The following is a 19,459-nucleotide window of genomic DNA, read 5'->3' on the forward strand; positions in this document are numbered from 1 at the left end:
TGTATGTGCACATGGGCATTCACACACAGGCACTTATGTGCACACGGGCATTCACACACACATGCAGTCACATATGTGCACATGGGCATTTACACACGCATGCAGTCACTTACGTGCACACGGGCATTCACACACATGCAGTCACATATGTGCACATGGGCATTCACACACAGGCACTTATGTGTACATGGGCATTCACACACATGCAGTCACGTACATGCACACGGATATTCACACACAGGCACTTACATGCACATAGGCACTGACACACATGATCGGTCACATCTGGGCACACACTACATACTCGCACATGTGTGTGCACACGCACACTCTCAGAACGTCGTCATTCCCAGAAAGCAAATCTTTCGGGTCGAAGCCCCCACGCCCACCCGTCCACCCACCTTCCTGCCTCCTTCCCACGCTGATTTATCACTCCCAAGACGGTTCCCCGCGGAGCATGAAGAAGCCCAGACTCCCCGTATTTCCTCATGGATTTCACTTCCTTGCCAGAAAAGTTCAAGGTTGGGTCAGATGCCTCCCCTTCCACTCTGAGCTGAGTTTTCCCAGCCCCCTGCCCAGCTGGGTCCAGGGTGTCCCTCTGGAAAAGGCAGACCCTTGAGGACAGGGTCCCAGAGCTGAAGGTGTCCGCTTGCCAGGTGACGAAGTCCCATCTTCTCATGCACCGCACAAATGTGGGGGGCGGGGAGAAGTGGGGGTGTCTCCAGTGAGTCAGTCAGCAAACATTTCTGATGCCCCTTCTGTGTCAGCCCAGGCTGGACACGGCGCCGACCCTGTGGGCACGGGGTCTCTGCCTGGGACCAGCCGTGGCTGCCTCTGCTGCCCTCCTGCACCGGTGGCCCTGGCTCTGTCCTTCCTGGACGCCCCTGGGACTGGACACACCCCGAAGGCAGGCTCCCCGGCCACGTCCCCACAGCTGTCTCTGGACTCCGATGCACTCGGCACCCAGAAGGCCATTCCCAACGAGAACCGTTGTCCAGGGAAAGTCCTCAGAGACGATCCCCACCGGGTGGAGGTGAACTTGGTCTCGCACTAGGTGGGGTCCAGTCCCAGCTCTGCTGTCCCCTCATTTTAACACTGTCATTGTGTTTTCATCAATCATCACTTTTTTTTTTTTATTAAAAAGCAATATTCAGCCCGGCCGGTGTGGCTCAGTGGACTGAGCGTCGTCTCGTGGACTGAGAGGTCCCATGGACTGAGAGGTCCCAGTTCGATTCCCGGTCAGGGCACGTGCCCGGGGGTGGGCTGGACCCCCAGCAAGGGGCGTGCAGGAGGCAGGCAATAGATGTTTCTCTCTCTCATTGAGGTTTCTATCTCCCTCTCCCTTCCTCTTTCTAAAAGCATCAGTGAAAACCTATAAAAAGGGCAACATGCCCTGAAGAAGCACCGTGAACCTTGAGCACACTCGGCAGGCGTGTGGAGCCCGCACGGGGCAGCGCTGCAGTCGCCTTGAGGACGACACTCGGACCGCCGTCGAGTCAGCGCGAACCGCTCTGCACAACTGACCTTGGCTGGGATTTCCCCGGCTCCCTTGTCTGCTACGAGGAGCGAGGAGCCACTAAGTGTCCTTCGGAGTGACCTGCAGCCTTGCTCTCCTGGTGTCGAGCGGCTGAGCTCCCAGCCTCTCCTGCAGGGCACGGGGTCTCAGTCCCGCCCAAGGCTGGGCCACCTTCCTTGCTCCGTTGGAACTGAGAGGCGTGTCCCCTGGCGAACGCTCCAGCCCGAGGCCCGGGGTCACACCCTGGAGGAGCCGGTCCCCGGAGCAGAGACAGGGACGGCCGTCCGCCTTGGAGCTGAGTCCACACATTTCCCTGTCCCCCTCCCCAACCCGACAGAGAAATTGGAATGAGGACCGGCCATGACTAGCCTGGAAGAGCCTCCCCGTCCGGGGTCGTGAGAAGCTGGAAGAAAGTAAATGGGACCAACTTGGAGACTCGAGCGGAGCCCACGTCCACGGTGCCGGAGCACAGCTTCTCCCCGGGGCCCCGCAAGCCCACGTTCCCAGGTGGTCAGGCCAGGAATGGGGGCGCAGGCCAGACTGGCCACCCGACCGTGAGAACCGGGGCGTGGTGCTGACTGAGGGGGACGGTGCACCCCCAGGAGGACCTGGAGCTGCCAGTGGGGGCCCAGGGCTCAGGGCCTCCAGACGAGGGCAGCTGGACCCCCAGGGGCTGCCTCCCAGCCACCCTCTTCCTGCCTCTGTCTGGGGGACTCCTGCTCAGCCCGTTCCCACCCTCATCCGGCTTTTCCACTTAGACACGCATTTCGTAAGGTTATAACCGCCTGTGGCACAAAGACGTGCCGAAAGCTACTGGGCTGTGGGACACGTGGGTGTCGGGGAGCAGCCTGGCTCACACCCTGGCCGAGTGACTCACCCACAGCCACAGCCACAGTGGACCACCCGGAACCCTGCGGGTGGCATGTGAGGGCCCTTCGCTCTGTCCCTCAGAGTTCAGGGACTGGCCCAGGTTTGGGGGCTCGACGCTGCTGCCTGTTTGTTCTCTGTCCTGAAATATTCCGGATACAATGTTTCTGTCTGTGTGCGTGAGTCACAGGTAGGAAAAGCCATCAGACCTAGGAAGGACAAATGCCCCAACCCTGCCTTGCAGAGTTCATCTGACTTCATCACACACTTTCCCGGCAGCACAGTTGGAGTTGGGGCGTCAGCCCCGCCCGGTCAGTCCCGCCAGGAGAGGACAGGGAGTCGGTGGAGACTCAGCACCACATCCATTGCCAGCCACTCGCCGGTCATCAGAGTGACCGGGGCTCCCCCCAGCCGGGCGCTGTGGGGGAAGGAGCCAGGCCGTCACCCACCAGCCCCGCCACACGCGCCCCGAGCACCACGGCCCAGGGCACTGCGGCCGGACAGAGCCGAGAGAATGCCACAGTGAGACTTGGCCGTGGCATCTTGGTCGCCTTTCGCGAGAGCATCGGTCCTCGTGGCTCAGACATTCCAACGCGCTGGCCATTCATCACAGTTTGAGAAGCAGGCGTCTGAAACACGTCAAACAAGAATCGACCCCAGCGAGTGTCCAGCGCCTCAGGCCGCCCACCCTGGACAGCACACCTGCCTCACGCGAGCACGGCGGGCCGGGACCCGCCTCCGTCGCCCTGACGTGCACCGTGGGAGCACCGCCGGGGACGCCCAGCCTCGTTTTCTCAACCATGATTCATAAAGACCAACTAGACATTTGGACAAAACAATAATGTTTACGTTTCAAAGAAGAAGACAAATGAACAAACAGATCCCGGTGCCGAAGGAGCACCAGCGTGTGCTTCCTGCCGACGGCAGGCTTGCCCGCGGGTCCCCTGTGGTGGGGGCGCAGCGGCTTCTCCTCCAGGGGGTGCACCTGCCCTCTTCGCCGTCCTCACGTCCTCCCCAAATCTTGTGGCAAAATGCTGTTCGGCGGTGGATTGGGCCCACATCATTGGACTGTCAGAAAAGGTGTTTGAGCTGAGACCTGGGTGGGACGAGGTTGGAGCCTGTTTGGGGGAGTGAGGTCCATAGTGGCATCTGAGGGGCACAGTGGGGCCCGTTAGGAGGTGGTTCAGACACACTGCTGACTGGGGTGTCGGCTGGGAGGAGGTGGGATGGAGAACACGGGGAGATTTATTTCCAGAAACATCTGTGGATCACTCATTGTTTGAGCGACATTGCGGTGACCCTGTGGGGTGCAGAGAGTTACAAAACGCCACCCTTTCCTGGGACTAGTTAGTCATGTTTCCAAGTTACAGAGTTTCTTTCCTTTACCAGTCCTTTATTTTAAATCCGAAATCTAAGAAAAAGGAGCTAAAACCCCAGGGCCCCCATGGGTCATCCTGGAGGCTTCTAGAGAAATGGGGCCAAAGCTAGTTTCCCTCTTTGCTCTGACCACTGGGAAGCTCAGAGCCTCATCTGCGGCTCCCTCCAGCGGTGATACAGGATCACATGGTGTGGGTTTGGGACTCTGTTTTGATTCTGGTCATCATCTTGATTTCCTCTTCTTTGCTGCCCTTTGCCCTGATGTCACTCAGAGTGTCAGAGCCAATAAGGTCTGGAGCTGGAGGTGGGACACTGCCCAGGCCCTCTGGCTGCCTCGGCATCCCTCCCCAGTGCATGAGGGTGTGGCCTCCCCGGCCGAGCTGATTCGGGGACCAGGGTCCTCAGTCTGTGTAAGCCTCTCTCAGACAGAGACCCAGGCATATTGTCATGGAAATTCCTCTGAATGGTGACTCCGGCTGCATAGAGGGTGGTGGCGAGCCAGGAAGTCCACTTCGTCTTCAACCCCAGTCGCTCCCGCCTGGCAGCTCGGGACCTTCGGGGAGCCCTGGTCCCGACTGCTGCTGGCCAGGCAGGACTGCTTGTCCTCCGAGGAACAAGACCGCGGGCCATGCTCTTCCCTCAAACCCAACCCATCAGCAGGACAGTGCTGTTTGGAGACCATCTGAGCACTCAGCCCGTATTTTAGGGACCCTCATCACTGGTGCGTGACTTGTCTGTGCCCAGAGAATCGACTGGGCCATGCTGACCTGCACCAGACCTTATGGGAAGGATGCTCAGAAACTCCCGCCCTTGGTGATGGTCAGAGCTCAGATTTCCTGGTGTTTCTGAACAGCCAGGCCCTGCTTCCTGTTGAGCTGCTCGGATATTCATGCAGCCACCCTGGAGTTCAAAACGCTCCATCCTCAGGCTCGGTGCCCCCGTGAGGCCTCTGTGGGAAGGACTGTGTCCGTCGCTGGCTGGAGCCATGAAGGCTGCCCTGCCTGCTCAGGCCGTGTGGGTCCTGCCCCGGGGAAATGAGGCTGCAGGATCTGAGGCGAGAACACGCGGTTGATTGTGGGGCTCAGTTGTATGTTTCAGAGTATTTGCTTTTCTGTGTAGTGCTTGGGAGTCGGTTTTCTCTGACCCCCTCGCCGAAGCTTTGCAAAGGCCCGTGAATTTCTGGGGTCTTCCTAAGACCCCGTGTCTGTGGGCGAAGTGTCGTTCACACTCTATTGCTGCAGACACACCTACTGCCGAGACTGTGAGGGCACATTGGCACACGTCTATAATATATCAGCAGAAGGAAGCCCATGTCTCTATGTCAATTGCTAGCCACAAAATCTTATCTTAACGATTGTGTTTATGATCCACACTTGTGATCCTCGGAGACAAACGAGCAAGTCTGACACAAGTAAAGTGAGGGACCGGTTTCTTTCCCTCGATATCACAGTGAGTCGCATGGGACCAATGGAGTCCAGAGGAATTTTGCTGAATCTGAGCTTCCCCCAGACCTGCCGCTCTGTTTCCGGAATCATTTCTCACCACCTCCTAAGGGCCTGCTGCTCCCCTCGTCGGTCTGGCTCAATGCCCCGGCCGGCGGGACCCAGGGCCGCCTGCTCCCAGGCCAGGCGCTGGCCCAGCTGGGCCTCCTCCACCAGCCCACCAGGCCCTCGGCCCAGTCCTGGCAGCGGGCGTCACCTGCGCCATCCGGGGCAACACTGGGCCCTCCTTGCTGCCCCTGGACTCGGCGTCGCTGCTGATGGAGAGACTGGGAAGCGGGTATTCGCAGCCTCACTCGCCTACCAGCCCCCCACCCTGCCCTCAACAGCTTATTCCCCCCAGTGGGGTCCTCCGCGGTCGGGGCCCACGTGGAGCATGGGGGAGGGGCAGCAACACAGTTTTCTGCTGCTTCCTGTGCTTTTCATAAAAGAGAAAAACACCATCCGCATCCCCATCTGTTTTCTTTTTCAGATAAAATCTATTTTAGGACAGAAGTATGCGCTCCCCTTCCCCACGCTCGCCTCCCCCAGCGCTTGGACCTGGCCTGCGCCGTGGGTGGTTGCAGCTGCGGCCGCGAGTCCCTCCTCGGACTCGGAGCGGGCAGGGGTCAGGCCCTGGGGCGCCTCCCGCTCTGGCGAGCCCAGGGGAAGCTCACAAATAGCCGTGGGTGAGCCTGAAGGTGGCCTGTGCTGCCCAGGGCCCCACCACCTCCCCACGGGCTCCAAGACCCTTGGCCACGGGTCCCCTGGACTCAGGTCCCACTTCTTCTCTGTCACCGGCCGCTGTCTGTCTCCCTGACACCGTGCAGGCTGGATCTGGGTCTCCAGTGAGACCAGTGGGGGACCCCGCGAGAGCCCACGCCCGAGGGCCGGTGCCCGGCTAGGCCCCGAAGCCACGCGAAACTTCAAGTGCCTTTGCCGCCCCCTGAGCTGGTCGCGTGTCCCGCGTGTTAGACGGGCCGGCCGGGTGCCCGTCAGGACGCCCCTTCACGTGTCCACGAGGGTGTTCCTCGGTCCCCATCGCCGGCCTCAGCCTCCGAGGGTCGCCTCAGGCCGACAGGCGAACGTCAGTGCCGTGCGGGTGCCCGGGAGAGGAGACAGCCGACTCCCCGAGGGAGGACGGCCCAGCCCCTCCGCTCAGAGGGCACACAGTTCCTGGTCTGTCAGTGCCGTGCGGGGGTCTGTCCCAGAGGCTGGCGACGGGGTGCTGGGAGCAGGGGGACCCCCACGCCCGGAGGACCTCAGACCAAGGCCCCTGCTGCCAGCCTCCTGTGCTCCTGGGACGCGGAGCAGCTGGACCGGAGCCAGGGGGCTGGAGTCTCATTCAAGGCGGCATTTTGAATCTGGCAGGAGGTTTAGAGCACGAGGAAAATAAGAAAAAATGAAGTAACAAAGGGTTTAGACAACAAGCGGGGAGCAGGAAGCACCGTCGTGAGCTGCCCAGAGCAGGCGGAGGCTGAGCGGAGAGCCCGGGCCCCCCGACCACAGGACGGGGGGCCTGCGGACCCCGAGCACGGCCATGGGGCTGAGGGGCCTCCTCCGGGCTTTCGGGGAGACCTCAGCACGAGAGGAGAACAGTCTCTGGGGCTGACCACCCCGGCCCAACCACGGACCCGCCTCCAACCCCGGTCCGAGTCCTGTCCCCTGGCCTGAGTCCTGTCCCCTGCCCCAAGTCCTGTCCCCTGGCCCGAGTCCTGTCTCCTGCCCCGAGTCCTGTCCCCTGGCCCGGGCGCCTTCGACCCCGGCAGGCCCTGTGGGTGGAGGATTCTGGTGTCATTTGGCATCTCGTGTGGCATCTCTGTCCAGATGTGCGGAACCGAACAGCTTCTCACTCAGCCGCCCTGCGGTGGCCCCCGCGCCAGGTGAGGTCCTGCGGGCAGGGGTGGCGGCACAGCGGTCCCCGCAGGTGGCCCTCAGCAGCTCGGCAAGGCCCCACACGCTTGGGGTGGGGACACCAGAGCGCCAGGCCGCAGGCCCTGCCCGTCACCCAGGGGAGTTTCATATTCTGGGTCGACACAATCAGAACCACATGTTCCTGCGAATGGGAAGGGCCAAGGCACGCCCTGCTCTGTGCACTGGGCGCCAGGCCCTGCTGTCGTCCGGAGGGGGCCTGTGCCACCCACACAGCCAGGACCGGGGCAGCCTGTGGACCCAGGCAGCGCCGCACGCAGGCTCGGCACCGGCGGCTCCACCGCGGCGTCCCCAGGCTCCTGTCTCTGCTCCTCTCTCTCCGCCCGTCACTCTGCAGGCCCCGTGCCCCCGGAGCCTCTGGAATCCTCAGCCCAGCTCCCCACTGGCTGGCTCAGCCCGTTCCCAGACTCCCAGCCCCGCCCACCGCCCTATGCCAGGCTACGGGCCAGACGGTCAGGGGTGCTGGCCAGCGTATCAAAAGGTGTCCTCCGAACAAGGGACCCATGGTCCAGAAGGGAGGCCCGGGTGTGGCAGAGTGTCCCTCAGCCCAGTGTGTGAGCCTCTGGTCTCGGCCTGTCCCTGTCCCCTCACCGGCCACCTTCGGTGCTGGCACACGGAGCCCACAGCAGCGACTGGCCACGCCCCTGCCGCCCTCCGGGCCCTCCAGCCCCCCTCCTCTGGGAGTCAGGGCCAAGTACCTGCTCTGTGCCCGCCGGTAAGACAGGCTCGCCGTCCCCACGAAGTTGCTTCCCAAAGAGCAGTGGACACATCGCAGCAGAGGACGCACGTCGTGCAGGGGTCTGTGGCCTAAACCTCCACCAGCTGGGGCTGCCGACAAGTTCCGATGCGAGTCGTCACGTCTACGGAGCGTGCTTTTGGGTCCCATCTAAGAACACTGACTAAGCCAAGCTCCCCCAGATTTTCTCCTAAGAGTTTAAAATTAGGCCTATATTGCCCTGGCCAGTTTTGCTCAGTGGTTGGAGTGTCGGTCCGCGGACCAAAGAGTCGCGGGTTCAGTTCCGGTCAAGGGCACGTACCGCGGCTGCCTGGTCAGGGTCGTGCGGGAGGCAACCAGTCGACGTCTTTCTCTCTCTCTCCCTCCCCTCCCTCCTGCTTTATCTGAAAACAAATGAAAAAATATCCTTGGATGAGGATTAAAAAATAAAGATTAGGTCTATAATCCTCTTAAATTTATTTCGGTGAATGATGTCAGGGGAGGGTCTAAATCCAGCTTGTTGCCTTCGGAGCGCTGTCTTCCCCTTGCTGATGTTTTTCTTGGCACCTTAGCTGAAAATCAGGAGATCACAAACGTACACATTTCTTTACGAACTTTAATTTGTGTTCCTTCGGGCTGATGCCCACCCTATGCCCACCGCCTCGGGGGCCGGAGTGCAGCCATTTCAGTGTCTAGCGGTAAACACGCCCCCGTTCTGTTCCATGCTCGAAGCTGTTTGAGACTGTGCGAGGCCTTCGTGTTCCCAGTGAATGTCAGGGTCAGTCTGCCCGTGCCCAACCCCCACGTCCCGAGATCCTCATGGTTTCACGGACTCTGTGACCACGCTGGGGGGTGCACCTTGCGTCTTGCAGTCACACTCAGGGGGTGTCTGTCAGTTCCAGGCTCCTCGGCTCCTCCGCGCAGTGTGCTCGTTGTCGATGGAGAAGCTGCACGCCCTTCGCTGGGCGTGTTCTTCAGCCTCGTGTTCTTTTCTGGGGCAGTTGTGAACGGAGGTGTCTCCTTCAGTCCGTGCTCTGATTGTTTGTTGCTAGTTTATGAAAATACAATGCTTTTTAGAAATGTTTTATTGACTTGCAAGAGAGAGGGAGGGGAGGGAGCGAGAGGCTGGAGCATCGAAGAGAAGCAGCCACAGGAGCTGCGGCCTGGAGAGGCCCCCGCGGGGGTGAGCGGGTGGACCAGTGGTGACCTCCCGGTGCGTGAGCCCACACTCCGCCACCGAGCCACACGGGCAGAAATACAAGTGGCTGTGTGTGTCCATCTGGCATCCAATACCCTTGCAGACGCAATTATTAGATTTATTAGTTTTTGTGAAGTGGGCTTTTCTGAAATTATAAACAATCTTGACCACAAACCGGAACATTTAACGATTAATATTTATTCTAGTTGTTCCTGGTAAAAACAGGAGAGAAAATAGCATCAGCAATATGCTGATGATGTTGAGCAATGAAAACAAGTACGCAAAACAATGTTGAGTCAAATACACGGAACACGCGGACGGGAAATTCTCAAAATGCACGTGTAGCAGGTACTCGGACCAGTGCCGAGTGGCGTCCCCGGGAAGAGAAACGGAAAAGCCTCCAGCAGCTGCGCGGAGCCGGGGCGATGGTTGAAAAGCGTCAGGAGCCCTGGGGACAAGCCTGCGTCCCTCCAGGGCTGGTGGCCACATCCAGAGGCCACGAGGAAGGGCAGGAGCTCCTAAGGGGCAGACTGGGCACCCTCTACCTTTCGAGTGTGGAAACGACCCCCACTCAAGAATGGAGGCTTCCAACACATGGCTGCTGAGCACCTCAAGGCTTTCGGGGCGGGAGACGGATCGCGACACCTGCCTGTGGAGGGACAGACCGGCTCCCACCCCCATGGACACGCCCCGCGAGGTTTGGATGAGGGGACCTGCAGTCGAAAGAAGCACGTGGAAAGCGTCCGGCGTGGTCACTACCAGCTGGCAGGTGCCGCTCCCCGCGCCTCCGCAAGTCTCTCCAGCGCACAGAGGTTCACCGACCCTGCGACTTGGGAGGCCCTGCGGTGCAAAGTTCTCCGATTCTGATACTGGAAGGACTTGTGAATAGGCCGTGAGAGCGAGCCTTGAGCATTTTTCTGTCCTTTGTTGATTTTGGAGAGAGAGGAAGGGAGGAGGAGAGAGAGATAGAAACATCGATGGGAGAGATCATTGATTGGCTGCCTCCTGCACGCCCCCCACTGGGGATCGGGCCCACAGCCTGGGCATGTGCCCTGACCGGGAATCAAACCGGCGACCTCTTAGTGCAGGGTCGACGCTCAACCACTGAGCCACACCGGAGGGCAGCCTTGAGCATGTCTAAAGTCTTCTAGCGCGAATGTTGCGGAGGGTGAGGCACAGCTGTCCGGAAGGTGGTCCCGCTGGGCACCACCTGGCACAGTGCAGCTGGGGTACCAGGGACAACTCTGCTGCTGGGAACCAGTGGGTGACACCCCATTCCTTAGCCTCTGGGAGCCCCGGGATGTTCTGCAAAGAAAAACGCCTACTTCTCAAGATGGCTGTGAGTTTTAACTGAGTCAATTATTAAAAAAATTTTTTTTTTCTATCCTCACCCGAGGACATTTTTTCAATATTTTGTTCAGATAGCGCGGGAGAGAGAGAGAGAAACATCGACGTGAAAGGGACACATCGAGTGGCTGCCCCACACACGACTCCACCAGGGCCGGGGACAAACTGCAACCGACGTACGTGCCCTCAGCGGGAACCGAACCCGGGTCTCTCCAGACCGCAGGCCTCGCTCTAACTGCTGAGCCACACCGGCCAGGGCTGATTGAGTCAAATGTTTAACCACAACCACAGCCCCTGGAACATCGACCCCAAGAAATCGCAGCTCTTACTACAATCTCAGGCTGACGTACTAGCAGCACAGGGTTCTGACCGAGGGAAGGCGGCTGGAGCCGGCTCGTGCCAGGGATACCAGGACCACGCCGTTTGAGGAGCCGAGGTCTGGGGTGCTCACCTTCCAGGAAGGGGCCCTGGGGAACCCATGGCCTCAGCGCTCACCCTGTGCCCACTTCATGGGCTGCCCGCCATGGTCAGGGGCTCCTCTGGCTCCGGCTCGCGCCTCCTCGCTGTCCTGTGCTCGCTCTCACTCCGCATGTCACCTTCCAGCTCCAGGACGGGAGCCCCTCCATCAGTGTCTCTCTGGTCACCCAGGCGGTGCCCAACATGTGGCCCGCACCCAGAAAATCCACATTGAGCAAATGAGAGATTAGCATTGACCTGCGGGGCCACCAGGAGCAGAGCGGTCGCTGGGGGCAGGGGCCACCTTCAGTCCAGAGCACCCAGGTGTCCTCGCTGCCCAGAAACCAGTGCTGCTTCCTGGAGTGGGGGGCGCCTTGGGGGCCTCCACGGGCCCTCCTGCAAGAAAGAGCTAGAACTCAGAGTACCCTCACGCTCCCCACCGGGTGAGAAGACGCCCCTTTCGTGTTTGATATCCTGAGACAGTGGGGAAGGGTTTGGGATGTCTGACACAGTGGCCTCCAGCATCTGCTAACCAGGGCCAGGCTCGGGGACTCGGTGTGTGAAGCCGCCGCAGTTCTGGGAAGCACCAGCAGGTGGCGCCAGGATTGTACCGGCCTCCTCAGGAATCTGGTGCAGGTGGGGGCTCGCACCCAGCCCCTGCTGTCCCATTGCCCCCAAACACTGCCCCCGCTCTGCCCTGTGGCGCCCTCTGGTGGATGAAGTCGCCCCAAACCTCAGAAAGCCCAGGTTGTCCAGTGTGTCGAGCATTTCTGGCTGCTGCCCTCTTGCCCTGGGTGAGGGTGGGGAGGGTCCCATGTCCCCACCCCCAGGCAGAGAAGCCTGGAGAAAACACCCTCAACAGCAGTGACTGTGAATCCGAGGATTATATGGACAGTGTGTGAGACTGTCTGCCACTGGGCAAAGGGACTGGACGTACTTAATGATAAAAGAACTGTCTGGAGCCGGTGGCATTGAGCCCACTGCCCGGAGGCCTACCGAGCAGCTTGGCCCCCACACCAGCGTTTACAGGGGTGAGGCTGGAACTGGGGAGCAGCAGAGTCCAGTCCAGGGAGGGGCTGTGGCTTCCCACAGTGGCCAGACCCGGGGGAGGCAGCAGAGACTGGGTCCCAGTCCCCGGAACACAGAACCTGCCAGGCAGCTCTCAACCGAGAGGCCTGAACATTTCTCACACCGAGGATGGCAAAGTGCTGTCCCTCCAAACAGCATATCACAGGTGTCTGCAGCGCCTCAAACAGGCCCTGGCCAGGGGTCGCGTGTTCCTGCTATTGGGGCCCCTGGCTTCTCCTGGGGGGGCAGACCCCAAGTTGGCCATGGTGCATCCTTGGTGCACATGCAGCCCAGGCCCGGCCTCTGCCCAGCGTGCAGGCTGCTCCAGGCTGGGCCCTCGGCAGGAACTCACAGCGCCCATGAGCAGGGACCCCAGCCACCAGGAGGGCCGGGACTGGCTGCACCCCCAGCTGGCTCCTGGCTTCTCTTTGGGCCGCCCTGCTCTTGCTTCTCCCTGGCTGCCACCTGTCACGTCACAGTCCCTTCAATGGGGTGGCTGCCTGGGAGATGAGCCTCTCAGTCCTGCAGGGGTCCTGGGCGGTATGAGCATCTCCATGCAGAAAACTTACTGTGATTAGACTGATGTCCTTGGTATGGGCTCCCAGAGAAGCTGCCAGATCTGGGCACAGCCATTTGCAAGGCTCTTAGCAAGTGTCTCTGGCTGTGACCATCCCGCCAACCATGTCCTGACACTGACGGATGGAGTCACTGAATGTTTCTCAGGGAAGTGAGAGTCCTCACAGGCTGACTCGTTTTCTGTGTATTTACTGAGCGATCGTGTCATCTTTGGTGACTTGTCTGCTCACGATTTTGACCCTCCGCTGTGCGGGCTTCTCGGGGTGTCTGGTGAGTCCATTGTAACTAGAGCAGAAGTTTTAATAATTTCATTGAGTCCTTTATCAATGATCTTCCTTTGTGATCTAATTTCTACTGCTTCTTTTATGTTTGACGTTTTCCATTGTGAAAAAAAAGGAGGGAGACTCTAAAGACAAAGAAGACATTTGAAGCGTATGATGGAAGAATTAGCACCAACATGTGTTTCAAAGCTCTCCACTTCCCAGCTCCGGTGACCGGACAGGTACATGCACTCAGCCTGCTCAAGGAGGGTCCCTCTTGCACTGTCTCCGGGAAGCAGGCATGAATCTAGCGGCCTCAAAGCCTGAATCCCAGTGGGTGCGGCCGACACGCCAGCAGGAAGTGCAGTCACGGCCGTGAGACAGGTGTGGGGGTGTGAGCAGGAGCTGAGAGAGAGGCAGGGTCCTTTAGGCTCCCGTGCTGAGACTGGAGAGGTGACAGGAGGGAGAGGGCACAGGGTCCAGGTCAGAGGGTTGGGCCAGGGGTGGGGCTGATGTACTGTGAATGCAGAACCAGAGCAAACACCCTGTGAGAAGGTGAGGTAGGTGAGGTGAGGTAGGTGAGGTAGGTGAGGTGAGGTAAGGTAGGTGATGTAGTGGGTTAGTGTTAGATAGTTAGGATAGGTGAGGAGGGATAGTAGATGAGGTGAGGGAGGTGAGGTGAGGAAGGTGAAGTAGATGAGGTGAGGGAGGTGAGGTGAGGTGAGGTGAAGTAAGGTAGGTGAGGTAGGTGAGCTCGTAGGTGAGGTGAGGTGAGATAGGTGAAGTAGGTGAGGTAGGTGAGGTGAGGTGAGGTAGGTGAGGTGAGGTGAGGTAGGTGAGATGAGGGAGGTGAGGTGAGGTGAGATGAGGGAAGTGAGGTTAAGGTGAAACATGAGTGAGGGGAGGTAGGGAGGTGAGGAGTGAGGTGAGACGGGGGAGGTGAGGTGAGGTTAGGGAGGTGAGGTGAGTGAGGGTGAGAGGTGAGATAGGTTGAGGTGAGTGAGGGAGGGGTGAGGTGAAGGCGTGAGTGAGGGAGGTGAATGATGTGAAGGGAGGTGAGGAGGGAGGTGAGGTGAGGTGAGGGAGGTGAGGTGAGGGAGGTGAGGTGAGGGAGGTGAGGTGAGGGAGGTGAGATGAGGTGAGGGAGGTGAGGTGAGGTGAGGGAGGTGAGGTGAGGTGAGGGAGGTGAGGTGAGGGAGGTGAGATGAGGTGAGGGAGGTGAGGTGAGGGAGGTGAGATGAGGTGAGGGAGGTGAGGTGAGGTGAGGTGAGGTGAGGGAGGTGAGGTGAGGTGAGGTGAGGTGAGGGAGGTGAGGTGAGGTGAGGGAGGTGAGGTGAGGGAGGTGAGATGAGGTGAGGGAGGTGAGGTGAGGGAGGTGAGATGAGGTGAGGGAGGTGAGGTGAGGTGAGGTGAGGTGAGGTGAGGTGAGGGAGGTGAGGTGAGGTGAGGTGAGGGAGGTGAGGTGAGGTGAGATGAGGTGAGGTGAGGGAGGTGAGGTGAGGTGAGGGAGGTGAGGTGAGGTGAGGTGAGGTGAGGGAGGTGAGGTGAGATGAGGTGAGGGAGGTGAGGTGAGGTGAGGTGAGGGAGGTGAGGTGAGGTGAGGTGAGGTGAGGGAGGTGAGGTGAGGTGAGGTGAGGGAGGTGAGGTGAGGTGAGGTGAGGTGAGGGAGGTGAGGGAGGTGAGGTGAGGTGAGGTGAGGTGAGGTGAGGGAGGTGAGGTGAGGGAGGTGAGGTGAGGTGAAGGAGGTGAGGTGAGCGTACATATGTGAGTTGAGGTGTTAGGCTTCCTTTACGAGTGTCCCTTGGTGCTGGTGGCAATGTCCCCTAGATCTCGCTGGCCTCTTCTGGTCTTTAATAACAGTGTGGAGTGGAAGTGATGGCACATCGCCCGCCATCGGTGTGAGGACCATGGCTCTGTCTTGGGGTGCTGTCTCTCAGGGGTCTCTGCATTACTAGTGCTATAAATGTATATGTGAGAAACACAAAGACTTCGTAGAAAAAGTTAGGTGGCAAATATGGAAAAACAGGGACAAGAAGTCCACGGGCTACGCTCAGGGTGGGCTCCTCCGGGGGAGTGGGGGTGGCAGGGGAGCTGCCACGTGGGCAGAGCAGCACCTGCCAGGTCTGCGTCATCATAACAGTGGAGGCTGGATGGGAGACGCCTTCCGTCTCCACGGTGGGCCCACAGCCTGTGACTTTCTCCCCTCAACGTGGCTGTGAGTTCATATTCTCAAAAGGTAAGAGTAGCAATGCTTTGTAACATGCATTAAAGTCACTTGCAGATAAAATGACCCAAAGAGGTGTCAGAGAAACCTCTATTCTAACAAAGTGAAGAAAAGTGGCCCCCGGGAACTCCTGGCTCCAGAGCTAGAAATATTCTCAGTCGGTTTCAGGAATGAGAAGTGTTAGAGTAAGAGCCTCTCATTCTGGTACATGGATAATATCTCAGGAATGTCCGCCTCAAGCCTGAAGAGGCCCTGGGCACCCTGGAGCCTCTCACCAGCTGCCATCCCTCCGTCAGCGGAGGGCACTGTGGAACCATCCCGTCCACCTCCAAGCACTTGTGGCCTCCAGGGCTGTGGCTGGGCAGCTGGGCCCGTGCCCGGCTGTCCACTCGATGGCTTTGCTCCACACGCCTCATTCTGCGGCCCAGGACAGGAAGGGGCTTAGGGACTGGACTGGAAGCGGGTTACGGGCAGACTGGTCATCAGGTGCCCTTGGATGGCAGCTGTGACAGGAGAGGCAAGAACCGGACTGGACAGAGCGGCGGGCGGGCAGCACCTTGGACAGGCTCCCGGGGTGGGCTGGAACCCGTGTCTGCCCCATGGCCGGCCTTGACCCACCTTTCACTCCAAGGACTAGCGACAGGACCCGGGAGCCCAAGCGGGCGGTGGAGTGGTCTGGGGTGGCAGAGTGTGGCTGGGCTGGGATCATGGGAGGGAGTTTGCAGACTCGTCTGGGGGGAGCGTGTGCCCAGCCGTGGGAAGGTGGCCCAGCCCAGGCCCTTTGGCCTCGTCCTCCACGAGGTCATTTCCAGCCCAGCTCACTGAAGTTGGGAAGTGTTTTGGGGGAGAAAACAGTGCAAGGACTTAAATTATTGGACATGTAAAATGAAGACACTGCTGTGGGGCCTGCAGTACGGGAAAGGGGTTCAGGCCACCCCATGCCAGCCCGGGTGCAGCGGCCAGTCCTGACAGAAACCAGAGGGAGAGGCGACGGACCTGCCTTACCGACACGAGTAACAGGCTGCACTGGCTCCAGGGGAAGTGGTGTGGGTAGGCCGGCAGGACACCGTCAGTGGTGAGATCCTCCCACCGAAATGACGAGAAACCAAGAACCAAACCTCCAAACCCACACCGAGAGAGACAGACCCACTGGGAGGTCCAGGCGGTGGGACGACGGTCACGTTGCAGAGGAAGGGGTGCCAGGCCCCGGTGGGAAGCCACCGCAGCGGGGCAGGCGTCAGGCAGGTGTGATGCCGGCACAGCTCGGTTTCGACCGCCCTGCCGGGAGCGAGCCCTTGGGTGCAGGTCAGCCCCCCTGCAGCCGCTCTGTGACCTCCGCTGCGGAGCGCACACACGGAAAACAAACAAACTGTTGCTTTTTCTTTCCATAGGAGACTTTTAATCATGTCAGAGACAAAGTGAGCTGAGCTGGAACAGGCTCGGCTTCATTACAAGGAAGAAATGGTTTCCTTTCGGTGCAAAGGAGAATCTGAAACCACAGTGCTCACAGTTCACGATGGCTGAGCTGAAAGTGACGTCTCAGCCATGCGTCATCTACAAGGAATAGAAACGCCAGCGCGGCTGCGCGGAGAGAGGCTCTGGGGCCCCCCGGTCCCCGGCGGGACACGCGGTCACCAGGGCCGGGAGGGCAGCCCCGCCGGCCTGCCCGGTGCAAGAAGATAAAGGAAACAAAGGAAACCAAAGAAAACAAAATCCCTCCGAACCAAATGGACAGACAGCGGTTCCCGTGAGTTCGGTGCAGCTCCCCAGAACACTGTTCCCACATAAATACAATAAACTCTATTATGGGTATGTCACAAGTGTTCGATAAACTTTCTTTCTTATGACAAATGTTTAAGTAGTCCTTTTGATTTTTCTTACAATAAAAAGTACAATTTCTTAAGAATAAGTTCAATAAGACGCAAACGCCCCCCTCCTGCAAGGGCTTGTTCTGTTACAGAAAAACTCCATCTTCCGAATGAGCAAATGTCACGAGAGGGGAGCAAAGGCATTTCTGCTCCCCAAGCTGCCGGGTGCGGCGTGCAAATCCGTGTACAATGTAAAGACATGCCAGCCGTCCAGTCATGCAACCTCCGGGTGTAGGAAGCTTAAAAAAATAGATTCATATATATTTATATATATATTTATATATGTATCAATGCCCATAAAACACGTGGGCCCAAAAGTCTACAAAAAGAAGAAAGGAATGAGCACGTGGCGTGGCCGGGCAAGAAGGAATGTCCTGATGGAAAACCGCAACCACCAACGCCAAGGCTGGTGCCGCCAACCCGGACTCGCCACGTCAGACCGGTACAAACGGTCTTTCCACTGGGAACAGACTTTTAAAAGGAAGAAAGAAACAAAAACCGAAACATGTTGACAAAGTGGCCCTGGGAAGCCGGGCGCGGTCCCAGAAGGCCGCCTGCTGGTGGGGCTCAGACGTGTTGCGGCAGGAAGACCGCGGGGCAGGCTAACACTGTCGGCCCCCATGAGCCCCGTGGCACCACAGGGTCTCCCTCGAAGGGACACAAAGTGCTCCCAGCCGTGCCCCAAGGCCTTGGCAAAGGAAGAAAAAGGCTAAGGTTCAAGACCAGAGAGGTGGGTGGGTCTTGCCCTCCTCGGCAGGCCCTCCACCGTCTGCCCTGGACGTGGCCGTGCAGAGGGGCCGAGCGTCTTCGCAGAAAGAAAGGCTACACGGCAACGCTTCCCGCACGTGACAGTGAACAGGCCCCGGCCAGGCCGTCTGAGGGTCTCTGTGAGAGCAGAAGCAAATCCCCAGGGAGACTGTGGCCACCGAGAGGTCGTGCGTCCCATCATCTGTAAAAATGTCAGATGACGAGTTCCTTCCCAAGGGCCCGGGCTGGCAGGGGCAGGGCATCCCCAAGTGATCTCGTGAAGGGGCTGAGCAGGCCAGAGTCCCCGGGGGGCCCTGCCACGGCTCTGCACCATGCTGGGGACGGATCTGCCAAGTGGGCCTCAGTGCAGAGCGGCCAGTAGGGAAGAGTCAAACGTACCCTCCGATTCCTGTCCTGCTCTCTGACCGTGCCCCGGACCTGACCAACAGCATCTCGAGGACCAAGCTGATCCAAGAACTGGGATTCATTTGGCCAGCACCCGACCATGTCAGTGGCTCTCTCAGAAGCTACCCTGTAAATGTCACTAAACTCAGAAACGCGGTGGGGGACCCTCCCGTGGGCGCAATGCGTCTGACTTCCTCCCCAGGTCTGAACTCAATGCACTTTGGAATGAAATCGGCTTCAAGTGCTGAGAAATCAGTTACCAGTAAAAGAGGCATTCAGCTTCTGTCAGAGAAAAGGAGCGAAGGCGGCTGTCCCGCTGGGGCTGGTGTCCCGCAGGCTGGCCAGGCAGCGAGGGCCAGGGCCACGTGGCTGCAGCAGAAACCCGGGCGTGCCGGGCCATGCATTGCTGACATGCTTGGAAGGTCTTTGGAAAACTGAAGCTAAAATCCTAGTCTGACGACGTGGTCAGAAGTTTAAATGAAAGTTTCATGAAAGCTGATGGCCAGTGGTGTCTGGCAACCCGCCCAGCTCAGTGTCACGCGTGACCTCTCCACGCCACCCCGCAGTGCTGGCGTGGCAGGGAGCGCCGGGCCTGCCGCTCACGGGACGCTCTGTCTGAAAACAGACCGGTGGCGACGGGTCTGCGCGCCACGGAAACTGCTCGCTGTACAAACAACAATGAAAACAACAAAAAACACCTTTGAAAGTTAAAAAATGTACAAGCAAGAATTTAGAAAGGAAAAAGATTTAGACAATAGTACCATTCAGAAAACCACTAAATGGTGAGAAAAAATGTGAAATTCACAAAACAATGCTTAGTTAGGATCTTTTTGTGAAAAATTCATAAAAAAATCAACAGCAAATTTATATTCTTTGCTATAAAAACTCATTAGGTAACAGGTGCGTGGAGGTGTGGAGTGGGAGAGGGCTCTGTTGGAAAGTAATTAAACGAAAGCACACACTTGTGGTGGCCGCCAGTGGCGAATGTGTTGGTGACCTGACACAGTCCAGCCTGGGCGTCGAAATCCATGAGTTTCCAACGAGGTCCCTTTCCATAAGCACCTTGATAGCTAATTCACAAGTCATTCTCTCGCTAGGGACCCTTACAATCTGCATTTAATATATATATATATATATACACACACACACATATATATATATATATACTTTTTCTATAAATGCATTATAAATATTTTATCAAGATTTCGTAAGAATCAAGTTTCTTAGCTTGGAATACATTGGAATATATATTATACATATATATATTTATTTATACCTAAAATTTAAGCAATACTTCATGCTACTTGCTTTTAATAAAAAGCATTCCCACCGTAACACTGAGTGTGCCTTGGACATGCTTCACGACCAATGGAGATGCTTGATTGTTATGGGATGTCTGAGAAAAGAACACTTTGGATTCATTTA

This window comes from Molossus molossus, unplaced genomic scaffold (assembly GCF_014108415.1).
Source record: "Molossus molossus isolate mMolMol1 unplaced genomic scaffold, mMolMol1.p scaffold_m16_p_11, whole genome shotgun sequence".
Classification (NCBI taxonomy): Eukaryota; Metazoa; Chordata; class Mammalia; order Chiroptera; family Molossidae; genus Molossus; species Molossus molossus.